The sequence below is a fragment of the Vicugna pacos genome, chromosome 29 (genome assembly GCF_048564905.1).
Source record: "Vicugna pacos chromosome 29, VicPac4, whole genome shotgun sequence".
In the NCBI taxonomy this organism is placed as follows: domain Eukaryota; kingdom Metazoa; phylum Chordata; class Mammalia; order Artiodactyla; family Camelidae; genus Vicugna; species Vicugna pacos.
In genome coordinates, this window is record NC_133015.1 from 15474888 (window position 1) to 15501669 (window position 26782).

The 26782-nt window shown below is 41.7% G+C and overlaps 1 protein-coding gene across 6 annotated transcripts in view; it reads right to left on the reverse strand.

Moving 5' to 3' along the window:
• The window catches only part of SULF1 (sulfatase 1), a 127382-nt gene that overhangs the window by 89976 nt on the left and 10624 nt on the right, over positions 1 to 26782 (reverse strand). Inside the window, exon 3 of one of the 6 annotated variants that reach the window (XM_072951836.1) lies at positions 25810 to 25976. The exons of the other annotated variants lie outside the window; for them this stretch is intronic. The gene's annotated coding sequence lies outside the window, so the exon portion shown is untranslated. The remainder of the gene's footprint in view (positions 1 to 25809; positions 25977 to 26782) is intronic. 6 annotated transcript variants of the gene reach the window in all.

Consider the following 26782-nt stretch of genomic DNA (forward strand, 5'->3'; position numbering starts at 1 on the left):
GGGTCCGCAATTCTGAGCTTAGAACGTTTCCATCTCTCCTTTTCTGTTTTTTTTTTAAAGTAAGTCTTGTATCCCCTGCTCTGGACGACAAAACAAACGTCACTATTTAGCCATACATGCTTGTCCTCACAGTACCCACATATTTTATCAAAAGGCTTGCTCTCCCTAAGATATATTTAGAAGGAAAGACTTTCTTTAGAGGTTCTCCTCCCTTTGAGAACTTTGGGATTTTGAGGTACCCTGATGAAACAAGGCAGCCGTGCTTTCAAATACATGTTCAGGGATCACTGTGCTTGTTTAAAAATGTTACTGTCAGAAGGGGGCACCTTTCTTTTGTACTTTCCCTTCCTTCCCTTTCATTACGCCTGATTAAAACCAACGCCCCATATTCCTTCTTCAGAGCCGAATCTATTTCTCCCCTTCTGTGTAAGAGTAAATATGTCATAGTGAACCCTCAAATTGCATGTTAGGGAAAACAAGGGGTATAAAAAGTGAGAATGCATCTCCCTTGTTTCCACTGCCTCAATTCTCTGAGTAGCGACACAGGTAAAGTTAGAGAAACTTTCACACGGCCCCAGCGACACCGGGTGGAGCTAGCTGGCATCGCGCTTCTCAGAGGATATGCCAAGCTGCCCTCACCTAGGCTAAGACCAGCTGGGGTGTGCTCCGGTCTCACAGTTGGCAGTCATTCTCAGTATGCTTTACCGTCATCCTTCTGTATAATGCGGATGCCGCTTCTACCAAGACTTCATTCATTGCATTCAATAAGAAATGAATGTACAAACCCGGAGACTTTATCCTGTCTTCCCTGTAAGCCCTGCCCTCAACCCCTCCACTCCTGCTCCATCATTCTCCACTTCCCTTCCCCCGATACACTTTTGTTCCTTCCCTTCTCCTTTCTGGAATTCCCCTTTTCAGGAATCCTTTAGCTGTGCCATACAGGAAAGGTTGTGAGCTTTTCAGACTATAGATTCATACCGAAATCACAGTTTATGTTATATTTTTGGCTTCAGTTAATCTGGGTTAGTTTAGCGTGATCCTAACAGAGGTAAATGAGCCCCTACAGATTTCATCCATGAAATGCTTGCCACTGTCTACTGTGTGACAGGTTCTGGGAAAGTTACCTAGAGTACATTTCATCCAAGAGCTTATCACTGGTTTTCCAGTTGTGAATTCTATCTGGCAAAGGGGAAAAGAAAGCGCAGTAAGTATCTACCTAGACTGGAGTGCTCAAATATCACCCTACAGCGAGAACGTGCACTCTTAACCACGCGCAGCAACACATACACAGAAACCTGGGCAGGAGGGTTGGAAAACACCGTCACCAAGACGGACAGCCTGTGCCTCTGTCCTGCTGCGGGGACAGCTCCTTGAAACAGAACTTGGCCTGCGAGGGGAGATGGACAGATGGATTTGGAAGGAAGTTCTGCTGTCTCACTTACTAGCTGTGTGACTCTGGAGAAGTCAACAACCTCTCTGAATCAGGAGTTTCTCGTTTCTAAAACGCAGTGGCTCTGCCTGTCTTCCAAATGACTTAAAATTCGTGGACCACCTGCTAAACACGAAATGCCTTGTGTCTATCAGGTGGTCTAATATTTTGGTGTCTGTTTACAGAAGACAATCCATGTCGTCGCGCCAGAGGGGTAAGCGGCTTTGGGTCTCAGCAGTGTCTCTGTCTCCGTGGCACAACTGTCATTCCATCAGTGACGGATGAATCTGGAGGCCGGACACTTCCCTTTTCTTCATCTCTTCTGGCACCTTCCCGACTCCTCAGACCTGATCCATCATTTATCTTGCTGATTTTAACTAAATGTTTCTCAATTCTATTCCCCTTTCTCTATTTCTTTTGTCACTACCATAGTTTATGCCTTCTTTTTCCAGATCACAGTAACAGCTTCTAATGGTCTGTCTGTCTCCTGTCTGCTTCCTCTTAGATTCACCTTCCGTTCACCCAGGCACCAGAGCGATCTTCTTAGATGCTGGCTTACTCATGTCTCTTCCCTGTTCAAAATTCAATGCCTTCCCAAACATGGCTTTAATATTAAAAATGCCTTCTATAAACAAAACAAAAAGACAACACACGGAATGGGAGAAAATATTTGCAGATGATGCAACTGACAGGGCTTAATTTTCAGAATACATAAACGACTCATACAACTTAATAACAACAAAAAAAAAACCAGACAATCCAATCCGGAAATGAGCAGAAGACCTAAACAAGCAATTCTCCAACGAAGACATACAAATGGCCAATAGGCACATGAAAAATGCTATCACTAATTATCAGAGAAATGCAGATCAAAACTACAATGAGGTATCATCTCACACCACTCAGAATGGCCATCATTAAAACGTCCACAAACGATAAATGCTGGAGAGGGTGTGGAGAAGAGGGAACCTCCTACACTGTTGGTGGGAATGTAGTTGGTACAGCCATTAGGGAAAACAGTTTGGAGATTCCTCAAAAAACAAAAAGTAGGCTTACTGTGTGATCCAGCAATCCCACTCCTGGGCATATATTAAGAGGGAGCTCTAATTCAGAAAGACACTCACACCCCAATGTTCACAGCACCACTATATACAATAGCGAAGACATGGAAACAACTGAGATGTCCATCGACAGATGACTGGATAAAGAAGTTGTGGTATATTTATATACACACACATACACACCCAGTGGAATACTACTCAGACATAAAAAAGAATAAAGATAATGCCATTTGCAGCAACATGGATGGACCTAGAGATTATCATTCTAAGTGAAGTAAGACAGAAAAGGAAGGAAAAATACCATATAATATCACTTATATGTGGAATCTAAAAAAAAAGACACAAATGAACTTACAAAACAGAAACAGACTCACAAACAGAAAAACAAACTTACCAGGAAGGAATGGGGGTGGAAAGGGATACATTGGGAGTTCAAGATTTGCAAATACTACTATATATAAAATAGATAAACAAGGTCCTACTGTACAGAGCAGGGAGGTATATTCACTATCTTGAGGTATCCTATAATGAAAAAAATATGAAAACAAATATCTGTATGCATATGTATGACTGAAACATTATGCTGTACACCAGAAACTGACACAACATTGTAAACAGACTATATTTCGATTAAAAAAAAATGGAAAAAGGAAAAAAAAATGCCTTCTAGATTCAAGTACCAGCATGACATCTGCCCAACCCACTCCACTCCCACCAAAATGCTTGATCCCTTTTTTTACTCAGTAAGAAAGTTCTGACATCAAGGAAGCCTTCCTTGACCTCCCGCAGCCACTCACACGCTGGCTTCCCTTCCCCAGGAGTTCTGCATCCCTCCTCTGAACTCTAGTAACATCCTGTGCACATGGACTATCACTGTCCCTCTGGAGCCCACCCGGAACCTAGCGCACTGCAGGGGCTTGGTCAATATTTTTGGGATAAAAGAATGAATGTCTAGATGGTAATGTAACTCCTTTAAGGGTGCTTCTTCAACCCAAATGTAAAATATTTTTTTAAAAAAAAGGAATTGATTATCTCACACTTGGGTATTTTCAATCACACCTAAGATTCTGGTTAGCAACTGCCTAGGACAAGATCTTTTCCTATTTGCATATCATAGCGTAAAACGAGAAAGTTCGGATATTTAAATCTCTTTTTCAAATAACAAGATCTTTCATCTTTAAAAGTCTTTCCTTTTTCAATGAACTTCAATTTCTCGAAAAGATCATTTTTACTCGTAGACTCAAAGAAAGAACGAAAAGCTGTGAATGTCTGACTTTATTTCCAATCAGTTCGAAAGGCATTTCTGTCTTAAGTTGTCCTTCCCCAGAACAAAGGCTCAGGTATTTGGATTCTGAAGCAGCCCCTTCAGCCTTTCAGCAAGTGAGGCGACAGGGAGGTGAGCATGTGAGCTGAGGGAAGAATTCACGGACACGTGGGCCCCTGTTCTTTTCAAAGACAGCCCTGGACACTAGCCGGTCTCCAGCTGCAGGCTCAGGCCTGGCTTACCTCACTTTGTTTTGGAAATAAACTGGGGGTTGCAAGCGGGAAGAAGACAAGCCTGGGAAGGCTTAGACACCACAGGGGTTTCTGTTTTCTCTCTTTGTCTCATTTTTGCTCCTTACTTTGTTTCCAACCTTCTCTCCATGGAAACATTACTACGTATTCCTCCCTCACTTTCTAGACAAGTGCTTGCAATACTCATGGAATACTCTTGGAGAAGCTGAATCAAGAAAATGTTTTAACAAAATTATACACATTGGATGATAGTTTTTGGCAACAAAAACCCATTCACGGGACATTCGGTTGAGGTTATTACAAAGAAATGTATGAAACTACCAAGCGATTGATACCTCGGGGGGTGAGAAGTAATTTTCAGCCAGGGTGCTAGCATTCATTCAACAAACCTCTGAGGCTCTGTCCCATGTACCATGTGTTGTCAAAGGTTCCCAGAAATCCGGGTATTTGGACCTGTTTTGTGGTCTAAATCTCCTTCCACTTGCAGAGAGAAACAGAGAGGATGCTCTGAAAGTCCCAACTCAAGAGTTTTGCTCTCTCTCCAGGGAGAGCCTTCCCAGATGCCCTCAAGGATGTGCACAACGGGAGTCAGAGATGCTCATGATAAAAGCTCACACTGACTGAGTCTGTGGTATGTGCCAGGAACACTGTGGTAACTCCCTACAAAACCAGAGAGGCAGGACTCTTTTCCCCATTTTCAGCTGAAGGAACTGAGATCCAGAGAGGTTAAACAGCTTTTCCATTGTTCCATGGCTAGTGGCTGCGGGGTTCATCGTGAGTCTTGCGCCAGGACAGTCACACTGCCTCCCTGGGAGGGCCACGTTGGTTGGGAACATGGTTTTCTACCACCTCACCAGACTTCCTGGCAGTTTCCATTCTATGTCCTGTTTCTGCAGCTTATTCTTTTACTGGCATAAAAACTGGAAAATACATCCACCACACTCCTCTAAATGAACAGAATCTTACCTAGTGAATCAACATCCCAACTATGCCTAGAAAAAGGAAACATCCTCAAGCGTCTGTGTCCTGGGGCTTCATCCTCAGTAATTTTGTCTGCCAAATGATTATCTTAAAATGCAACCCCCTTTAGCCCAGATAACGTGGCTAATGGATTACAGTCTGCCACTTCCCTACCCAAATGTACCTTAAGTAGCAGGGTGCCCTGCTTAGCACAGATATTTATAAACATAAATAGCAAGCTGCAAAAAGAGTCTGAATGTCCTCTGATATATAATAGTAATGGCAAGACATCAGTTTTTTTAATTTTTTTTTTGTTGTTGTTAATGGAGATACTGGGAATTGAACCCAGAACCTTGTGCATGCTAATCATTGACCAAAGCCAAGTCATTCAGAGCCAATAAGACTCACTTCCAATGCTGTGTTGTTTGAGCTGCAGACAAAGGTAGTGCTCTGACATTCATTGACCTAAGACTTTGAGGATGAAAGGCTGGAGCAACAGCAGCCATATTGTAAATATGAGGACATAGACATGTTGAAACATAGAGCAGGCAGAGCCAAGAGGAGTAGGGAAGGAAACAGAGTGGGTGACTTTAACTAAGCTCCAGTACAGCCTCAGCTGCAGTGAGCAGTGATCCCTGGAATCATCATTTGGAAACCCATACATTCTTGCTGCCTAAAGCAATTTGAGCTGGATTTTTTTCTATTTCAACCCAAAGCATTCTAAATTACACACACACATATACACGTATATCATGTAAAACTTTAATTTAAAAAACAGCTTGCTTTTATGATTAAAACAATCCTTATGGAGTCTATTATTTCCCTTCCAATCAGCACACTCCTATCTGAATTATTTATACTTTTTTCACTTAAGAATTAATTATGAATGGTGACTTTTGTGCTTATGACAATTTAAAGATACAGTTCTTATTAAATATGTATGACATCAATTGTATCAATGTACTTCTCATTTCACTGGACTGGGAAATTTGTCATCTCGCCAACCTCCTCACATTGCCTGTGGGTACTGCTACCTTGTCTTATTTCTCTAAGTCTCAAAAGAGTAGGGAGGTAGTCTTAGAATTCATTCATTCATCAAAGAAATGCAGTCCATGACATATGGAAGATCAAGCTGACTTTATCAAAGCTGAAGTTTGAATTGGTAATAAAACAGATATAAGTAAAAAGAAATGTAATATTCCTACTTTTTTGGCCATTGTTCTTCAGTATGATGGAGCTTCAAGTGACTGATGAGGCTTCTAGAAATATATCCTTATTCCTCAAAGCTGGCATCTCCAAGTGCACTACATTTTTTTCTTATGTCATACAAGTAATTCCCTTAAACACTGAGTTTAACAGTAAGTCACGATGTAGCGAAAATAGCCATTGTGTATCTCTTAATTTAGGAGTTTCCCAAAGAGCTCCAAAGATGTAGTATAATATTATAGACATCTCAACAAAGTGTTTGCAAATGCTTCCTGAATTTTTCAATTTTCATCTGGTCCCTGGAAACTGCCTATTTAATTAGTAGCTTCTTCCTGCGTGAACTGCAGGTAAGCGAACCTAAGGGTTTAAAAATGTGAAATGTACATTATCAAGTACATTCAGCCTCGAGATGAGCTTGGGTCATGGAGCCCTCACTAAAGTCATTAACAGGAGATTTTCTTAAACCACTGGCAGCTTCCTCATCATTTCCATCCCATGTCATGGTCTTCGTCATTATAAGCAGTAAGAAGAAAACTCACTTAAGCTGGGGAAAATAGTCAACTTTACAGCTGAACCTTGCAAATGTTTTCTCCTGGTCTGTGTTTGCCCTTTAACTTTGTTTATGGAGTTTTAAGCGATTCACAACCAGCCTTTGATTTTTGTATCGTAATAGTGCCAGATTAGAAGTAAAAATAACCACATTCTTTCCAACTTGTTTGGTTTTGGAACCAATGGCCCACGTGCCTTCAGCGTGAGGTGTCACCACTCTCCACAGCCCAAGACCACCCTGGCCTTGCTGGGACTGTAGGCATCCGTGATCAGGTTTTTAACAACTTGTGCATAAAATCAAGCACATGGAAAACTGTATTAGAAACAGTAAGAGTCAAGTAAGTGTTCATAATCACTCGGGCATTCAGGGGTCTGTCAGTGATTTTCTTATATTAGTACATCCAGACTAATCAATCTGCACATCTGAATCTTGTTTGTACTCACAGTGATTCTAATAAATCTATGATATCTGCAGGTCAAGCGGGTAGTTGCCCACTTTCCGCTTGCGTTCCGTTTTCATTTTCTCACTGTCGAATGCACTTAAAGACCGCACGCTACATTCTCTTCTCTCAGAAATGCGTGGAAGCACTATTCCTTTTTGTTATGAGCTGACTTTCTAAGTTAACAATAGCGGCGAAGTGTCTGTTGTTGTTTTGGAAAAAAAGGAGTTAGTGACCTGTTTTTCACAGTGCTAAGGAATCCATGCTATTCATATTGCTTTCCAGCTTTTTGGTTTCGTTGTCTTTAAGAACGGAAGATTTTTTCCCCCTACATATTGAAAATTCTTTTAAGGTTCACTGAAGTTTAAAGCTTTCTCGCGGGTCTGCTTTGAAACACTTATTTTAAGACATAGAATGACTTATTTCCTAACTAGATCCTTGGGCCAAAAAAAAAAAAAGGACTTTTTAAATAAAAGATAGAGTTTGAGGTTATATGATGACCTGAAGAACAATTTCATCACCTAAATGGATCTGATTTTTACCTAAGGGCTTGTGCCTCGGTGTTCTTGAATGGAGAGTCGGTGACTTCATTAATTCTCCTGCTTTCTGACTAACTTGTGTACCTCTTGGAGTGTCAGCAAAGCTAGAAGTTATCTCTCGTAGGTTACTAGCTGGCAAGTGAGTCTCAGGCCTTCAGCTGAGACTGCCGTAAAGGATGTGAATTCTTGAGCCTTGGCAGCAAAGCATTCCCTCTGTAAAGGGATGGTGGTGTATTTATTCAGGTTAGAACTGCCTCTCTCGCCTGCGGTGACCCGGAGCTGACCACCCAAGCCACCACACAAGCAGAAACAGAGAAAAAAGTCTTCCTGGTAATTACAAAGGAAGAGAAGGAGAAATAAAAAGCACTGATTATAATGTGCCTACACTTAAAATTACAGCCCCCTCCCCGGGTCACATCGATTTCTTAATCACTGCCAATTGATTTATCGGGAGGAAATAAATAGCCTGTTTTGGAAACGTTAAAAAAAATTACAAAACAATGTGCCTACATTAAAAAAAAAAAAGATTCCAGAATAAAAATACTTCTAAGATGGCACAAAGATCTAGGATCCTCTGAGGGACCTCTCTCAGTCACAATACAATTGACTTTTCAGCATCCACCTTAACTACTATAATTGTAACTCTAAAGCAGAAAAATGTGTTGACAAAGAAAGACTTTTTTAGGGCTTATGATATACACAAGTTTTGGGGGAAAGAACATCATATTTAAAAATGAGGATTCACTTTTTTCTCCACCAGTAGAAAGGCAGCCTCAGTGGGCTGGGATGGAGACAGAGGGGGCTGGAGACGTCAATTTTTTCATTTGCAGTAAGGGGTGGTGGTTTTATTTAATTAACTCTAAGGGCTTATTTTAGCAATGGGTCCCTAAGAATAACAGACTGAGCCCTCCCGATGGTTCATGATGTCTAAGATTCTGCCCAGACTGTAGTTCTGACCACTAACATGTATCCAGTAAATGATTGAATATGGAGAGTGGCCTTAAACATGCTTACTTTTTCTGTCTGCTTGATGGCTGAGTGTCTTGATGAGACTTATACTCAGATGCAAGTCCTTCACTTGATGTCAGCAGTAGGGCAAGAGGATGATGAGTTGCTAGCCCAGAAAGACACCCTCAAACTCTAGGCCTCCTGGGACAGATGGAGGGCAGGCTGCCCACTGCATTCCTAACTGTTTGAATGTATTTACTGCTTGTATTTCATCTCTCTGTTGAAAAAATTGAACCCAAATCACCAAACAGTACCGTTAATAAACTGATACTGTGTGCCAGCCAGCCTCCAACACACTTCTCTGTGATTCTCACCTCCTTGTAGTCACACCTTTTAGAAATTTCCACCCACACTCAGTAGGGCCGACCCAGGTAACTAGCAGCTTATTGCAGAAATGATGGAGTGTGACTTCTGAGGCTAGGTCCTAAAAATCATCGCTGCTGTGCCTTGATGTCTTGAATCGCCTGCCCTGGGGAAAGCCAGCTGCCATGTTGTGAGGACACTCAAGCAGCTCTGCGAAGACAGGTCCATCCGGCGAGGGACTGAAGCTTCCTGCTGACGGCCAGCAGCAACGTGCCAGCCGTGTGAGTGAGCTGTCTTAGAAGAGGTCCCTCCAACCCCAGTCAGTCCCTCAGATGACCACAGGCCTGGTAAGGCCTTGGACCGCAACGTCACGAATGACTCTGAACCAGAACTTCCCAGCTAAACTGCTTCCAAATTCCTGACCCCTAGAAATTATATGAAATAAGATGTTGATGATTGTTTCAAGCAACTTACATACAGAGTCATTTTTAATGCAACAATAGGTAACTAATAGGCTTCTAAAGAAGGCTGATCTCATGAGTGACTGAAGTCCCCTCAGTTTTGTAGCTGGAGTTACAGTAGCCGCTAATAATTCATAAGATCAGAGAGTAGAGGTGTCTGGAAAGTTTATCAGCTCTGTCATTGACAGTTCAAAGGAATTTTCTAATGGCTTTTTCCAAAGATCCTCACTCTTTTTTCCTTTTCGTATACCCAAGCACTCTTTCCCCATCTAGCACAGTGGCTTAGAGAAAGCGTGAGTTTTGGGGTCTGACAAGCTGGGTTTTGATTTGCACTCTGCTGTGTGCTAGCTGTGAGAACTTGCACAAGTCAGACTTTCTGGACCAAAGTTCCCTCAGTGGTAGAGATGATGTAATAGGACCCACCTCATGGATATTGTGACGGTTAAAAAGCTTAATACATGTGAAGTTCTCAGGAGACTAGTACACAGAAGGCCCCTGGAGTCATTACCATTTTCAACATCAAATTATTTTCACAACCTACATCACATGACCCTGTCACAGTTTCTGCTTCTTTTTACGATGATCCATGAATTCATGTGCCCCTCATCTAGTCAACTAGATATTTTCCAAACTGAGTTAGAAACCTGAACTGGACAAGGGCGTGCTGTCTGAGAGAACCACTACGATTGGTCAACTGCCTTGCCTGCCTTCCGCCTTCCCCCAGCCCCACCTTCCCCAGCAAGACTGTGTCTCGCCAGGACTGATGCCCCAAAGCCGTGTGTGCTGGTCTTAATTCACCCCCATCCCTAGACCTAAATGACACCCTATCTCAGGTTACATTGATAGGACTCTGTATTCTAAGAGTTGTGTATCTGAAAGTTGGATTTTTAGAAGAAAATTTTAGGTAACTAAACATTCCAGTTTTCAAGCCAAAGTTTACCAGTGACATAATTAAAGAAAACCAAGTATTTCAAGAAAAAATAATCAAGGATCACCTCAATTTCGAAGCACAATCCGAAACTGACTCATCTTTTGAGAATTTGGTCTTTTTCTTCACTGATTTTTCTGTCTGAGAGAAGAAATCAGGATCCACTTCTGACTGTGAGATTTTTCATTCCTGTTCTATTTGAATCATGGTGGGAGAATTTTGAAATCCAACCAGTCATGACAATATCACAGGAACTGTTGAACTGGGGATTTAGGGAGGTTCAGAAAATTGGCGGATTTCTATGCTCTGTCATTCTCTTTGCATTCAGTGGTGGGGGGACGAGCAGAGCAGAACAGCAGGTGGTTTCCTCAAAATCTCCCTGAAACTCTGAACTCCTCATTTTTAAGGTCAGGAGGCAATGTGCCAAAGGTCATGTGGGGGCAAAGGGCAAGAAGACTGAAAAGGATTAGAAGAAGATAGAGGCTGTGGGGTTAGACATAAAAAGAGTTAGTGGGAAAGTAAGAAACTGGCTTGATAGATCACACTTGTATTACTTAGCTTAAATTATCTAGCAAAACTAGCCCTCTTTTAGTTTATTGCAGTACACGGTGTGGGGGGAGTGGTTAATCAGACTACACATTCTCTTTCTCATTTCCCTCCACTTTGTCTCTGTCTGCCCAAACCCAGTGAAACATATTTGGATTTTGTTTTTCTAGCGTTATTTTTCATCATGCATTTTTCCTGCAGCTCCAAAGAAAAAGACACACACACACACACACGTGCCCACACTACATGGACAGAAACCACACCATGAGAATCTCATTCATTTTTAAGCCTTTGAATCTGTATGGATAATGCTTGTTTATTTTTCATGTAATCCATCTATCTATCCTTCTGTCCATCCTCTATTCACTTAGGAACGTGTGGAGAAAAACATCCTTAGGAGACACCTGCAGTTCTGATTTTTATGTAACTGGTGTTTAAAGCAAACCAAAAGCCTGTGCCTGCCAGTCCCTAAGCTGCCCGGGAACCCCCGCTAACAGCGGCCATCCTCCGCTTGGAGCATCTGGGATGACGTCTTTGGTCCTCTCCGCAGAGCCTTTGTCCTTCTGACCTCCAGTTCTTTCCTCTTGCTCTGCTGGTCATTCACCTTGTCTTTTCACTTGCCCCCCGTGACATGGCTATTGTAAGGGTTTTGTGTTATTCTGGTTTCTACTACAAGGCCTTCTATGGAACAGTCTGCCAGCTAGCGCCCCCCCCCACCCCGTTATTTTCTCTTTACATCTTTTCTGTGCACAGACAATTTACAGATTGAGAATATGATTGCAAACGGTTAAAATGAAGCTCTGAATACGAGCTCCTTGTGCACTGCCTGCATCTGCCCTGAAGAGCGCTTACATACTCTGCCTGCCTGGGATGTCATCTCCGGGCGGGCGGTGCAGAGCCGTCAGCAAACTGGAGGGCGTTCTCAAGACCATCACCAAGTTACCAGCTGAAGCCAGACGAGAACTGTTCACACTGACATTTTGTTACGGGTATTTCTAGAGTGTTGAAAGTACTTTTGGATTGGTATTATGTTTCAGACACTTACAAGAGATGGTTATTAATATTTTTGCTATTTTTCTCATGAAGCAAATCCTGTAACTTGAGTGGAATTCATGTAACCTCTCTCAGTAAGCTTCAGGAAACAAATATTTTGAAATAAAAGCATTTTTAAAAATTGACTGGTAAAAAAAATTATTTTAACAGACTGATTAGTAAAATAAAATATAAGAAAAGACAGGTTGATCTCTGGGAGCAAAAGTCCATAAATTTAAATTCTTCTTTGCACTAAAACCCAAGGCAATAGCTCTGGGAGGGAGCCTTTCTGTTGAAAGTATTTGAGGAGCGCTCTCTGCCTACATAGTAACTGCACTTCTAATATGAAAAGGGGATTTTGTTGCACTCAGATCACCTGGTTGTTGAGAAAGTTGTGGAACTATTTCCTGCCACCATCCTGAGCATCCTTAAGCTGGCAAGCATGGGCAGAGGCCTGGCATTAGGGTAGCAGTTTGTACTTAGAAACTTTGCAGTTCTTGGGAGGATCTGGCAAATCTTCACTATTAATCCTTAATTATTTTTCTGAAATATATTCTAACAAACAATGGAGATGCAGTTATCATCCACTGAAGAGTTTTAAGATACAGGCACCAAAGGCTGAAGACCACTCATTACCCCTTTACAGATGCAGATTACAGCAATTGCACTGGCAGGGAGATTAAGCTCACACTGGCAGTCTTGTGGTCCTCTTAGACCATAAGCTCCTGAGAACAGAGCCCGCAGGGCAAACCCAATATTACATCTGCATTATGTCCTGCATATGTAAGGTATGCGTTGCCATTTATCAAAAGAATGAATGATTGAGATTCGCCAGTCCAAAAAAAAATCTAATTCACATCGTGGATTTTGGCTGCCTGGGGAGCTTATTGCAATTTATAATATAATCACTATTTACAGTAAAGTATAAGCAAGATCCCTAATTTATTAAAAACCCTCTGCTTCATGTTCTTTTTCCATTTGAAGGTTTCTTTCTCCTTACCTGGTGTCTTAGAAGGGTGCAAGGAAGAAAGTTTCCTCTGCTTTGCTGATTTTTAAAACGAGTCACCTGGTGTCACCCTTGCCCTCACTCACTGCAGGCAAAGACGTGACCCATAAACATGAAAAGGAAAATGACTCCAGGGAACTTTCCACCTGGTCATCTTTCTCGGTTTCACTCCAGAGAAAACAGGATTCATCTCCACTACAAAATGAAACTTACAATGGGACTCACAACCCAGTGACGTGTCCCATGGGGCACTTCCTGAGCCTCTGTGGGCTCAGCTTTGTACAGAATCTAACCAAGGGGCCGTTACTGACTTCCAGGAAATTTTTTGGGGAAATATTCCTGTGTGTCAAGAATGGAATATGGCTTAACGATGAAAATATAAAAATTTGACCATCTCCTTGAAGACATCACTGGGGATAAATACTGTGAGTTACTTCTCTAGGCATAAAATCGTACAGATCTCATCAAAATAAATTCACACCTGAATGACCTATTGTTAAAGTAAGAAGATGCAAAGCCGTAAAAAGGGGTAATGAAGCCACCACTGCACATGTAAAGCACTATCCACCATCCTTCAGAGATCTCAGTTCTTTTTCCCAGAGAAGATACTCGTTTTATTCTTGCCATAAAGCAGGCCTAGACTATCTAGGCTTAAACTGGATTCTTTCTTCTGTGTTTCTATTGTTTGACACCTTTCTAGGGACTTTCCTGTTTATTTCACTGTAAAACAAGAAGCAGCAAGTTACTGGGCAAGTTGATAATTTCTGGCAGGGAAAGGGGAAAAAATTCATTTTGGCAAAATGCTACTTTATATGAAACATAATGATTTATCCAGGCTTGTGGGTAACTATGCTGTCTTTGAATAATATAAATTCTAGAAAATTCAATGCAAATTTGGGTGAATCCACTGACTCAGTGCCATGCTAAAATCTTTCTTAAAGCCTGCCAGTCTCTCTCTCTCACCTTTCCTCCTTAAATCCGTGTGCTTTCTTATTTCTCCTCTTATGAAAAATTTTAGCTCCTGTTCTTAGATTACATAGCCTATTACTTCCACAGTCATCAACTGACCCCAGGACATTCCTCCTCCTCTGGAAGTGATTTGAGCTCCTGTTTCACTCTCTACTCTCCACTGTTATACTTGCTGAATTCTTGGAAATTTCAAAGTCCATGATGTGAGTTACCAGCACCTCTACCTGTCTGGACCACCTCTCCTCTACCCTCTCTGCTCCCTGGGCCAGTCTGGCCAATCCCCAGCCCTTAGCAGTACCGGGATTGTCTCAATTTCCTCTGATGTGTCTCATCGTTCCACGATGCCAACCCCAACAATTCTCTGACCGGCTAGGGCTCTTCAGCCCTTTGACCCAGCCACTCTTTGACCAGCCCTCCCTTCCTTGACATCCTCATTCCTTGCCTGACCAGGTTAAAGTCATTGTACACAGTCATCACCATGAGTCTTTGGGAATACTTTTGACCCACCTCCTCCTCCATCACTTCGCCATCCCTACTTGGCACACCGCAACCCTTGTCGAGTCCAACTCCCTACCTGCTCTGTATCTGTACCTGTGCAACTTAACATGCCTAGAAAAAAGGTACTGGCCTGAATGGCCCCAACGTGGCCAGGCAGCACATGTCATCTCCCTCGTCCAGGTGCCCTTCCATTCTCTCAGATGTCCTTCCTGCCACCTCTCTCCTCACATCCTCAGCACTCCTCCCCTCACTCAAGCAGATCACCTCGGTCCAAACTTCACTGAGGAAACAGAAGCAACCGGAAGAGAACTTCCATGGCCTTCCCCCACCCGCACCCCCCCAGGGTGCTCACCTACCAGCAGCTGCTCCCTGACACAATGCCTTCTCAGCTACCGGAGATGAATTATCCGTGCCCTCACAGCCTGAAGCCAGTTCTTCCACCTGTGCATTAGCTTCTGTTTCTTCTCTCCTATTCAGAAACCTCTTAGCTCCAGCAACGCTCCCCTCTTTTGTTCAGTTCCTCTTTCTTCCTCCCCAAATGACGTCAATCCCTTTAGCTTATCAACATGCTCTACTTCTCTCATCTTTTTTTAAAAATTGGAGTACAGTTGCCTTACAATGTTTCAGGTGTACAGCAAGGTGATTCAATTATACACATATATATATCCTTTTTCAGATTCTCTTCCATTATAGTTTATTACAAGTTACTGAACATAGTTCCATGTGCTATACAGGGGGTCCTTATTGTTCATCTATTTTATATATAGTAGTGTGTATATTTCTCCCATCTTTTAAAAACATTCTTGACCTTCCGTCTCTCATCAGCTGCTGCCCCACATTTCTCTGTTCTGCTTGAAGCAAACTCCTTGGAAGAGTTGTCATAGTTCTGTCTTAAGTTTCGTTTCTCCCATTCTGTCTTACGCCTACTACCATCATGCTTTCTCTCCCTCCGCTTCACCAAAGCTGCTCTTAGACTTGCCACCAATGCCCACCGAGGAGATAAATCCATCAGTCAGTTCTCAATCCTCATCCTGCTGGACCTGTAGGACATAGTTATTCACTCTCCTCCTAGAAACACTGTCTTCATTCAGTTTCCAGGAAACCAGGAACTCCTCCACCCTTTTTCTTGCCTCATTCCTCTGGGTTCCTTCTCAGTATCTTCTATTACTCTCTTCTCTTCTCTTTGCCCTTTTAATGCTGGAGAACCACAGAGGCTAGTCTTTCCGTCTTTTCTCTGTTTATACTCGCATCGTTGTTGGTACCACGCTAATGACTTCCAAATGCAAACCTCTATTCCCAAATGCAGACTAAATCCAACCACCCGCCCACTCAGTGATATTTCCACTTGGAGGTCTAACAGACACCTCAAACTTGATTTCCAAAACTTCCTCCCTACAACTCTTTCAACTGGATAGCCTTTCTAACTTCAGTTGATGACAACTCTATCCTTTCAGTTGCTTCTGCCAAAACCTTTGAAGCCTCCTTGATCCTTCTCTTTTCTCCCTCCCCTCAATACTACTTTCAGTCAATCAGGCAATCCTGTTAGGTCTGTCTCCAAGAATAGCCAACATCTGACTACTTTTGACCACTTCCACTGCTATCATCAAATCTGCAGCCCTCTTATCTCGTTCAGTAGCCTTGTGATAAGTCTCTTTTGACATTTGCCATCCGTCATCTACTCTCAGCGTGACAGACAGCCTTTTAAGACAGAAATCAGAATGCACTCTCCCTTTGTACAAAATCCTGCAATGTCTTCCTCCCTTTCATCCAGGGAAATTGCCAACATCCTTCGCACGGCTCCCTGGTCACGTGCTGATCTGCTGTTACTTGTTGGACCTCATTTCCCACCACTCTGCCGTTTCCTCTCCCCGCTGCTGTCCCCCTGGTCTCGCTGTGGCTCCTCCAGCGTGGACATGCCCTGGGACTTGCGCCCTAGCCGTGCGCTCTGTCTGGAATGCTTTTCCTCAACATCTCTAGGTGCTACTTCCCCGCTACTTTCAAGTCTCTGTTCAGTCTTACCATCTCAGCGAGGCTTTCCCTGTGACTTCTCCTTAACGCTGCAACCTACCCTGATTTCGCCAGACTTCTCTTTTATTTCAGAATACTCATTACTTTCTAACGCACCATATGTATTTGACCTACATATTATGCTTCGTTTTATCTTCTACCTTCTGCCACTACAATGTAAGTGCCACAGGCGTCAGGCTCTCTAAATATTTTGCTCACGAATGTACTAGATCATCATGGCTGATCCCAAGTACCTAGAACAGGGTGCGGCACATCACATGGCAGGTGCTCAGTGAATAGTCGTTGGATTAATGAATGCATGAGTGAAGGAAGGAACAAAAGAAAAGGTGAATTTACCTGGTCTCCCTGAGCTACTTACTTGAAAACTCTTTTGCTGAGACTTCAAAAGAAATTCTTTCCCTGAAGTGGTATGCCTGACACTAAAAGCCTGTGGTATTGAGTCTGACTGGTTTCCCAATTAGAATGGGCTCCAAGACGCTGAGAAATCCTCCCCCACGTTATAGTAAAACAAGGCGTGACTGCGCCGGCCGCTAGGAGCTCTTAGGCACGCTCTGGGGACATTATAATAAGAGCTTTCTGGACGGAACTAAGTGAATGGCCTCATTTCAGGGTCTGATATAAAATCAGAACTCAGAGCAGGTTCATCTAAAGCCTGGCCAAGTTTCCTCTAAACCGGGCTCACGTGGAAAGAGAAACTAAGCTGATACATCATTTCAAATGGAAACTATGCAAAATTCAGTGGCTTCATGTGGTTTCAACCCCACACCAGGTGGAACTTGAGGCTTTGGCAAAGGTTCACGTTAAATTCTTAACTGGGGAATGTAAATCAAGAGGGGGAAATGTTGGAGAAAAACAAAGTGAAATAAAACCTTCGGTTTTGAACAGTTCTGGAACCACAAACTTAAATCACTGCTCTTTAAATGTCATCTCACTCAGGCTTTAAACAAGTACAATTATTATTGTGAAAAATTTCCCTCAACAGCGAAGCGGCTTTTTGTTATCCTATATTAGAATTTCAGGGGTCCTACACATGTGTGTGGAGAGCAAATTATTATTTCCATCTGGTAGGTTGTGTAAGCAAAGCACAAAGATGAAAAGGTGACGTGCCAAAGGCAACTGGAGGAATGAGCCAGCATCATGTTCACTGCTGAGCCCCTGAACCCACAAAAACTGCTGCCTTTCATTGCAGGGAACCAGAAATACAGTCAAAAGGAAGCAAAAGGGAATTTTAAGAATCCTGTGGATCACATGAGATTGAGAATTAAAAGACTGTGGCTTTGATAATAACAATATTGTATGAAACCTGAGCTGACCTATGGAATAGGAATAATTTATCAGTAACGTGGTTTGTATGTGTGTGTGCATGTCTGTGTGTGTGTGTGTGTGTAAGCTTGGAATACTTCTGAATTTTAAGGGCCCTTTAAATAATCAGGTAAAATTATTCAAATTATAAGAAATTTCCCATGTTCAGAGATTTTAGGCATCATACTTTTTTTATTGAGTTTTTTTTTTAATTGAGGTATGTTGGTTTACAATGTTGTGTTAGTTTCTGATGTATAGCAAAGTGATTCAATTATACACACACACACACACACACACACATATATGTATGTATTCTTTTTCAGATTCTTTTCCATTATAGGTTATTACAAGATATTGAATATAGTTTCCTGTGCTCTATGGTGGGTCCTTTGTTGTTTACCTATTTTATATATAGTAGCGTGTATCTGTTAATACCAAACTTTTAATTTATCCCTCCCCCTGCTCCTCTCCCCTTTGGTAACCATAGTTTGTTTTCTATGTCTGTGAATCTACTTCTGTTTTGTAAATAAGTTCGTTTGTATCATTTTTTCAGATTCCACACACAAGTGACATCATATATTTGTCTTTCTCTGTCTAAACATCATTGATTTTTAAGAGACTTTCATAAATCCTGAATTCTTCCAGGTACAGACACTTCATTCTATACAACCTCTTGTACAGGGATTGTATTAAAATTTCAGACAGAAATCTGTACCAAGAAAATGCAGCACTCTTTTCCTGCCCAATTTTGTGCAGTTTATAGCAGTTGAATGTAACTCTTAATTTATAAATCTCCTTTTTGATCATAGAAAGCAAGCTAGATAGACGTTTGCATCTTGCCATACAAATGAAAAACCACCCTAGTCCCTTCAAAAGATTAAGGTAAAGGAAACTACAGTCTGGGTATTTATAATCCTGGCATAGACTCGGAGGCAGAAAAAAATCCCTGAATGCGGACAACTGCGTTTGCCAGCTTCATAGACCAAATGGTAAAAACAGCCACCACTACTTAATTCTAGACTAACCTGTCATGACTGTCCTAAAGGTACCTGAGAACATGTGATCCCTGTTTCTGGATACTGGCGTGTTATAGCTGTAAAGAGCGTTAAGTAATCTTAACGTAGGACTAGTTTCCCCAAGCATTGATTGAGAGCTTATATGGAATCAGCTGTTTGACAAATTTTTCTCTGTTGCTTAAAAAAGCACATTACAGAAGCCCTCAACTATTTACATCAGTGTCTCAACTAGATACAGATACCCTAAATATTGTGGGTCCATAGTCATTCATTCTTTCATGCAACAGTATTTACTGTGCCTGCTTTGTCATAAGTCCACGTTAGGCATTGAATGAGACCATCTCATTGCCTTGAAAGGTCTCACTGACTAGTGGAGAGAAAACAAAACAAAACAAAAAACCCCAAAAAGTCAAGTTTGCATACTAATGTGGTGGGACTCTTATTTCCAGTCAAGATGGAGTAGCTAGTACGAGACTAATCCTCCTGCTGTGAACAGCCAGAAAACAAAATATATGCAGCAACTATCTAAGACATTGGACAATGGGCTGTGATCCATGAAGGGAGGGGACAGAATTAAAGTATGTACCACTAGAGACACTTTTGTGGACTACAGCACAGAGACGGGAACCCAAGCAGAGCTGAGGATAGAAAACTATTTGGGGGAAGCAAGGTGGAATTTGTGAAGTAGAGTAAAAGAGGAGAGGGCAACAAAGGGAAAGAGCTCCAGAAATCTGTATGGGATTCCCTTGAGTCCTTGGCTGACCACTAAGCTACAGGTGTGTGGGGTGAAACTCCACAGAGCTGGGCAAAGGACAACTATCAGGCAACGTACAATTACTAGGGGGCTGTAAGATGAACACTACACGTGACTGGGAAATACTCAAGTTCTGACCAGCCATAGTGGAAAGTACTCATTGAACACACATGGGGCATTCAGTGGGGACCTCAGAAAGGTCAAGTCTTCAGAGTAGTGCTCAACTAACCGTGAGTGTAGACCATTCTAGACATGACCTAACACAACTTCAAAGCAAACTTTAAAAGATCCAGCTAATCCTCAAGTGAACTGATTGTCTGCCAGTGCAAAATCCAATATTCTTTAAATGAAAACACCAAAATGCAGACATTCAACAGTGCAATATTCACAATATCCAGCAGCCAATCAAGTATTACTAAACATGTAAAAACCAGAAAATGTGACTTCTAATCAGGAGAAAATCAGTCAATAGAAAGTCAGAGATGATGGAATTAGTAGATGTGGACTTAAAAATAGCTACAGTAAATATGCTTAAGGATGTTAAGGAAAGTGTGAACATAATGAAGAGAGCAATGGAAACTATTTAAAAAGAACCAAATAGAATCTTGAGAACTGAAAACCATAATATCTGAAATGAAAGGCTTTTCAGAAATGTAAATGCTGGCTCTGTGATCTGTGGAACAATTTCCACATCAAGGAGTCTAACATACATGTAATTGGAGTCTGAGAAAGGTCCCTGTAGAGCACAGGGAACTATATTAAATATCTTTGGAATAGCCTATAATGGAAAAGGATCTGAAAAATTATAGATACATATGTATGACTGAATTACTTTGCTGTACACCCGAAACTAACACAACACTGTAAGTCAATTATACTTCAGGTAAAAAAAAAGTTTTTCCCATGATGATATTACTCCTAAAGCACATTTCCATTCATTGTGTCACTGACTCTCTCGATAACTGTTACAAGTACACCAGTGTACATTTTAAGTATGTAAATGAGGTATCATTACTGCTATTATTTGTGAGGTGTACGTGCACGTCCAACTTCTGACTGGCACCAATTTTCACAAGGTGGGCACTGTGGCCCATGACTAGTTTCTATACGGCACCTGGTACACTGACTGTGTGGGTGTTGGTTGTGTGTGTGTGATCCGTATTTAAGTGTATGGAACCAGAGGCAGACTAACGTTATGGGAACTTACCCACTTTATGCATTTCTGGTTTTTTTAAAATTTTCATGAATAGTACTAGCTAACATGCATAAAGTACTATATTGAGTTGGAGGCATTGTTCTAAGCCCTTTATACATATGGAATCATCTAATTCTCTAAACAGCTAAACAAGGGCAGTGTTATCATTTTTCAGATAAGGACACTGAGACACAAGGATATTAAGTTACACAGTTAACCAACAATAGAGCATGGATTCAAACCCACGCTGCCCGGCTCCCAGATCTGTGCTTCCAACCATGACGTGACACTCTTTCCACCCACGACGTGACACTCCTTTCCCATGCCACGATAAATTAGAAAAAGACAGAGAGTTTTCCATTTTAAGAAGACAAGATCACTTTTGCTGGTGATAAGTCTCGAACTTTTCCCACCGGCTCCCGAAGGTTCTGCGTACATGACTCTAACACACATCACTGTGTACATTTTCACACCGACGAAGGCCAAACAGCTCAGCCCAGTGAGTACCAAGCAGATGCACTGTCTTACTGTCAACATGAGTCAGGAAGAAAAAAAAAAAACAATGTTCTGATAGTTAGAATCATTGTCTGTCTCATTAAGGAGTTGGTTGTCCCTGGAACAGCTATTCATACATATATACGCAAGTCACACCATACAGACTCTGTCTTAGTACTTCCATAACCAGAGGGAAAGCTCTTTAGCGTAAGACGGACTTCCCATCGAGAAATGTAAATGACGTTCCTCTCCTTTCACCCGGAAGTGACATTTCAGCACTTACAAAGTACTAAGCTGATACTGTATCTGACATTTGAAAGAAATTCCTCTATAAATCAATGCTTAGGGGTGGAAAAAGCAACGAGAAAACTGAGCAGTTCCCTGAGAGAAGGGCAGTCTTATGACAAGTACTGACAGAGGGCAGAGGATGTCATCTTTTTCTCCCTGGCCTCCATCTGGGGAATGAAGATGATGACAATTTCTCAATCCATTTCAGTGCAAGTGGGAGCCAATCAACTAGATATGAAAAGCAATAGCGCCATCCCCAGTGAGTTCATCTTACACATCTTTTTTTCCAATCATAAAGATTACTTGGAGTCAATCCTTAGCTGAATTTCCACAACTATAAGTGCATAACACAGTAGGAGCTAATTTTTTTTCGCTTCTACTTTTACTGCTTCAGCCTGTAAAGATACTTCATTTTGAAGCTTTTCTTAAAAAATGCACTGAATACACAGTCATAATCCGAGTGATTCTATAGCCTTCCATCTTTGCAAAGCATTTTTGAATTCTTGCCAACCATCAAAAATACACACTGGGATTAGTCTACTGGCAGAGGTATAAAACGAAAAGAACAAGGAGGGAGAAATAAGGGGCTGGGAACAGCACATTCTGATGGGAACTAGTGATGACCATGCAATACCTTAGCGTTTTAATATTACGGCAGTAGCAACAGGTTGTGTTTGAGCGATTCTGTACATCTGCTTTCTCCAAAGGCACTTTTACATCCTTTATCTCGTATTTACAGCAGCCCAGTGAGGGAAGGGAGACAAGGATATTCTAATTGTGTGGAAAGTACATGGTAAACAAAATGCCTATAATGGGAACCAACTCTCAGTGCAGGAGTCTTTGGATGGCAGAATTTTGCGACGAGTTATACTCCGGCATACTTCTCATCAGGAGAGATACTCTGAGTTTCTATGCACTGACTGCACTGGACTGGCTGCTGATCCTCCCATGGCTGCTGTCATTGCTGGGCATCACCCTGTCTGGCCAGAGCAGACTCCTACAAATACTGTAGCACAGATTTTATCTGCTGGGGCATTCTTACTTCATGTAATAAATAAATATATTTTAATGCAGAAAATGAATCCAATCTTTTCTTGGTAAAACCGTCAAAGCAAATAATGTTTGAATTAATGCGATGGCAAATCCTCTTGTAAGAAGCCATACTTGGTTTGCTTGCTTTGTAAATAGTGGATTTGCTTAAATGCTTGCATTTTAGCTGCCACTGTCAACTGGCTATCCCTAATGGACTTAGATTATTTTTTTAAGCCTACTAGAAAATAAACAGAAAATAAAATCCTGTCTTGAAAACTTGGGAACTTCGGATGGTGCTGACCGTTTATTTGTTAGTATTTTGCTTACTTTAAACATTTTTAAATAATGATACCCTCTCAAAAAGGCCCTAAAGACTAATTACCTTCCAATTAAAAATACAGGAAGCAGAAATCACCTCAGTTCATGTTAGAATCCGCCCCAAATAAAACTCTTTCAAAATGTGCCTCTTTCCATTTCGACAGCCACAACCCACAGCAGCGTCCAAACACTTCTGTGGCGTCTGTAGCATCACCTCCCCTGCTCCCTAGATTGCCACACGAGATTCCTTAGTAATCAGAGAGCAAAACCGTAAAACAAACACGAACTCCCACTGTAACCCAATTTTACTTTTCCATCTTTGTATATTCTACAAGAGACAGAAAGACCTTGTCCTGGACTGTCTCCATGCACCTGAAGACCAGTGGCTTAGTATAACTGAACGTTAAGTTTTGCAAAGTCTCTAAACTGCAAATGCCAGTGTAAAAAGGTTACAGTGTTCCAGTTTTATTATAAATACTCATTCAGCAAAAATATCCTAAAAAAAAAAAAGGCCTCAGTCAATGACTTATTTGTTTTAAGCCCTATTAACGCAATACAACGGGATTTGACCCTATCACCTAATTATTCCAGGGATGACTTCTTAGAAACTCTAACTTTCATTTGTAATTGTGATGCCCTCTTGTGAGATCCAAGCAGATGAATGAGGTTAAGTTAGGACACCACTGAGAGAGGGAACCTAAAATTGAATGTATCTGCCACCAGCGGCAGGAGGAACTCCAGAGTCACTTAGATCAAATGCTTCCTCTGTACGCAGAATTAATCAGTCCTAAAAATATCTTAACATGGTACAAGGCAGTATCTCTCTTCAGGAAGTGCCAACTTCATGCCGAGAAATACATTCTGTCTTAACTTCAGAACACCATTCAAAATTATCCCACAGAAAAGGACACCAGTTTAAGAGATCTGGCCTGATACCAAGCTGCATAGTTACACTTTGTTCTTTGAAACTCACTGTGTTGAAATATCTGGACATTTTTTTTTTCTGTTCTAAACTGCAGCTAAATCATCTTACACAAATGTTGGGAACCTAGTGTAAGCCATTTTTTAGCATCGGATGAAATGATTCTGCCCTTCTTATCTGTCCCAAAGATGTCTTGGGGGCTGTCTTCATGTGAGCAGGGTCCTTAGACCCCGCCTGAGAAGCATTACTACAAAGTAATCTCTTGTAACACTTATGGGTCTGGGCATAGAACAAGACCATTGTGTGTGACCTGATTTCATTTCAGCGAATGTCCCAGTAAAGAATGACATCATCCTATTCTTGTTCTTTCTGATGGTCACTTGTGCCTGTCCCCGTCCCCCAGCCCTGACCCTCATCATAATTAAACTGCTTCCCCCCTCCCATTCCTCACTCCACATCCCCATGAGAATCACTCTTTTGCTCTTAGCTTCCTGCCTGAATGTATCACTATGGCAAGAGCCCAGGGTTTCCCTCTGGTCGGTCAACAATGCTGGAGTTTGCTTCTCCGCTGTACGAGACAAAGCACTATTCTGTTGGCAGCCAAAGCACACTGCGAGGGCCATCTGCTGGGACAGGTCTCAGTCAGATGGGAACGGAGACGAGCCAGCTGAAGGCGGCAGAACGTTTCTCAGCGCTTTGGAGCTTGGTTTTCCTTAAACACAAACTTGCCGGCTTTGAGGATGTATTGTCTAAACAGATCCACTCAACTACGTACATGCCACGTGTGCACACTTGTATATCTGTACCCACTAACACTGGCTTTGTCACTTCGATGTGTATTGAAAGACTCACGTGCGAAAGTATTTAGTTTCAGATGGATGAAAGGATGATGCAGGGGAAGCCACCAGTTTAAAAACAGGCATGAGAAATGCAACCAGAGCGAGCGGCTGTGTGAAGGAAGGTACTGACTGCGGTGTTTTGAGTACTCCTTTTATAGAGAAAAAAGCACAATCAACTGATGTCCCACCTCCGTGCAATGGAACGTGGTGCATGAATTTAAACTATCAGCGATGAAGACAAGGCAGAGACTAAACTGTTTGGGTAGAAAGGTAGGTGAAAAAAAAATCAGAATAAAATTGTACATTCTCCAAGTTTCCAACTACATAAATGTTAGGTAGTACCGTACAAAACTGCTGCCTTTGTAGTCAGAAAAAGTCCAATAGTAGCAATTTTCTAAGATTCCACATAGCATGTATTCACACAGAAAAGATGTAGGGGCTTGGGGTTAAGCGTGTGCATGTTTTTTAACTTCAAAAGAAGTTCCTAATAAGGTAGCCATTATACTGCCTTTACAACAAATACATGGTTTTAACTGACATTAGGATTCTGTGTAATAAATTGCCCTCTTTAATGAGAAATGTTAAGGGTAAGAGTGGTCACAAAGGAAGTCTGCTTCTGAGCATGCCCAAATTCTTTATAATCTGCAGCAAGTTTTAAATGCTCTAGGATACCAAGACGAGGATCATTTTAGTGGTTTTTTTAGGGTCCACATCTGAAATTGATTCTTTGAAAAGACATTGTTTACTATTACACTCTATGGACAATTTTTAAAAAATACTTAAATTAAGATACTGAGTATAACTGAAAAAAGAAAAAAAAAGTGCCAAGGAGGCACAGCTAAGGCATGCTTGAGATAACATTTTCCATCCCAAATAAGCATCAAGAGGTCTAGGAAAGGTCTTAATTTCCTTCCAAACAACACAGTTGCCATTCTAAGTTATCCCATCTGTGTGCACCAAACCTGGTCTGACAGCACAGTGTTTGAGTCCAGAAGGTACAATAGTGGCCATTCAGGTTTTGGCAGGTGTATTTCAAGCTGAAAACCAGGCTCCACTGAAAATAACAGTCTATCCCACAGGTGTGAACATTTGTGACAAGAGCCCTCAAAATCTCCCCCAAGCTGCGACGTTAAGTTGTCCTTCGGGTGTCTCATTGTATGTAAATACAACCTGTCTCTCCTTGGAACAAGAGCGAATCTTCCGGCAATCGCACAGCCAGAAGATGCTTTGGGCAGCCTCTGAGATTTGCTTCTGCCTTCTCCTGGTTCTGTTTCTTGCGTTATGTGCTTTGGAGGTAATGCCAAATTCAATGAACTGCAGGTAAGCAGTTCTTAAAGCTGGAAAAATAGTAAATGAAAGGACTTTATACCCCAATGACACAAACAGAGGCCATCAAAAATGCACAGGGCAGCATGCTGAAGCCCTAAGACTCATTAAAATGGTCCTTACTTTCTAAACCAGACGGCTTGCACACACACAGAAAGGACCTATTTCTTTCCACAAAATTTGCCGAGTGGGAGGACTGTGCCCAGGTGAATACAGATGCGGCCACGGGAAGCGATCAGCTACCAACCTAATCCAGCTCAAATGATGGAGGAGGAGGGGCACAGATCTCTGAAGCCAGCAGCCGGTCAGACTTTGAATTTGAATTTTCCAGTCCGAAGACAGAAAAAGCAGACTGGAGCCTGCTCTAACAGGGGTTCCGCAGATTTAGAGGAAGTAAGTGTCATACATGTTAAATCTGAGCAAGTAATTCTAACTTGATCCAGTATTAGAGTCAACACATTTCTATTTTCTCATAATAAGGCTACGCTGAGAAATAAAAGGATGTGATACCAAAAGTGGTGAAGTTACCCATGAAAGGGAGAAAAAGTGTGAAATGAAAGATCACAGGACAGATAATAAACAACTCGGTCTCCCCAAAAAGTGGCCTCTTCATAACACAAAAGAGTCTGAGATGGACGCTTTGCAAAATCAGGTCTTCAGTGACCTCTTGGGAAGACATAGGGTGGCCTCCAGCATGAAAGGTTTTCCAGCCTCTACTATAGTTAATTTTGAATGGCATGATACTCAAGGTCAATCTCTTTCTTTCCTACAGAAAAACTGATGCATTGGACTAGACAGTCACAGAAAAAGGTTTTGC